We start from the raw sequence: 1,998 nt of genomic DNA on the forward strand, positions 1-1,998 counted from the left end.
CAACTCAATGGCACTTAGCAACAAATAACAACAAAATACTGATTGCAGAGGATGTATTAGTTCTTATTTTTCTTTTGTTTGTTTTCTTTATTTTTTCTCAACACTGAAAAATAGATACCTTTTGGGCAGCCAAGCTATTTGGGGAAAAAGACCATTAGTCCACTGTTACTCCCTTGCAATAAATAAAAATTATGTTTTACTAGAAAAATATTCAGTCTCTCTAATATCTGATTCCAAGATGTTATACGGGTATAGAGTGAAATAGAAGTGTGTCTTGCAAGAGTTTCTTATTGTATGAGAGCTAAAATCGTCTAGATGGGGGTCTTTGGAATACTACAACTGTACTATTTTTGTACAATGGAAATATCACTTGATTTACAGATATTTATTAATCTTACTAATGTCATTTAGTGCAGTCTATAGCTGGTATCATCTTTAATCTGCACTACCTCCAGTCATTGTGAGCCAGAATTGACTCAAAGGCAGTGGGGTGGGTAGGATCTCTTACTGGTGGTAGGCACTCTGTGAATGACTTCAACTCATCAAACCTTTCATTATTGATAGAGACAATGAGTTTTGTCATGCACACTCTGACTAGGTAAACTACTATCTCTTGTCCTGGGCACTATTTTCTTCAGTATTGTAAATCACTTAGCAATTCTAGAGGCACTCAGTACAATTGATATTGCGATACATATTAATCTCATATGGAAGCAGGATATGAGCCTTACAAAGTGAGAAGCACCGACCTAGAGAACTAGCTCAAACCTCATTTCCACCCAACAATTATGCCACTCTTACCGTAAAGTACTTTTTTCTGTATTTGATGATGTGAAAACTTACAAGTGAATTTTTTTCCCAAAGTTTAAATGAAAAGCAAAAATGGATTTATTCTAACAGTAAAACAACATTCTTTCTCCAAGACTAAAGAATAAACTTTCATTATGGATTAAAGTAGTCTCTATACAATATGGTGTGAACTCTGAAATATTTCCTCCAGTTACAGCATGATATGATGAACAAAATTAAAGAGTAGTCTCTCATGCTATATCACATGACCAAACCTGGCCATGAAATGTATGGTCTGGCCTAGGCAATATATCTTATGATTGAGCCTAAAGAAAGAGAAGCTAAAATGAAACAAGGATTTATGAAGGGAAATAAAATGTATTTATTTACTATGTGTTTTCATATACTAGTCTTTCAATAATAAAGCACATAAAACTGTACTCCTCACTAAATTTCTCCATGAACTTTTTTTGAAATTAAGATCACAGCGTATCATTTACAAATGTCTTGTGTTTGCACAGTTCTTGAAGACAACATCATCAGCCTACCTTCTTTTAACTTTGAAGCTGGCCTGAGGCTGGGTTGGGCCAGTGAGAATAAGGATGTTTTACATACGAATCATCTCTTCTTCAGCTTTTTGTTCTTGCTTCTTTCTGGACTGCTCTTCAGCTCTTTCTTTCTTGATTTTTTTCCAGTTCTACAAGAACAGCTGCAGTATCATTGTCATCATTCTCCTTTTCAAAATCTTCATCTTCATCCTCCTCGTCGGTCATAGAATCATCTGCATCAAGGTTGGCAACAGTTATCTGGTTTAACCTGAGCTTCTTGGACACTGAAGAGAGGTTGTATGTTTTCGGATTGGATGATATCTGTTTTTCTCTCTTGCAGCAGCTCGCTCTCACTCTTCCAACTCTCTTCGGAAGTCACGGTTGTGAACTTCTTCAGGGACATCCTGAGAGGTTTGCATATATTTTACTTTTATATGAGAGGGTAGGTCTTTGCTTGAATACTGCTTTGAGAGCTGGCTCAAATCATCTTCTCCTTTTCCTCTTCCACCTGTTTCAAGCTCAAAAGTTGGCCTGGCTGCTATTTGCTATTGTCATCTTATATGCGTTGTGCTGCTCACTTTGACTGAGGTCAGATGCAGCAGCCTCTAGAGATCATACAGACACCATTATGCTTCTTGCTTTCCAGACATCTCTCTATTTA

The 1,998-nt window shown here is 36.6% G+C and overlaps 1 pseudogene; it reads right to left on the bottom strand.

The window, feature by feature from the left end:
* Positions 1 to 1,454: 1,454 nt before the first annotated feature.
* Positions 1,455 to 1,998, bottom strand: part of LOC102825527 — a 2,423-nt pseudogene continuing 1,879 nt past the window's right edge.

This window comes from Chrysochloris asiatica, unplaced genomic scaffold, assembly GCF_000296735.1.
Source record: "Chrysochloris asiatica unplaced genomic scaffold, ChrAsi1.0 scaffold00153, whole genome shotgun sequence".
In the NCBI taxonomy this organism is placed as follows: domain Eukaryota; kingdom Metazoa; phylum Chordata; class Mammalia; order Afrosoricida; family Chrysochloridae; genus Chrysochloris; species Chrysochloris asiatica.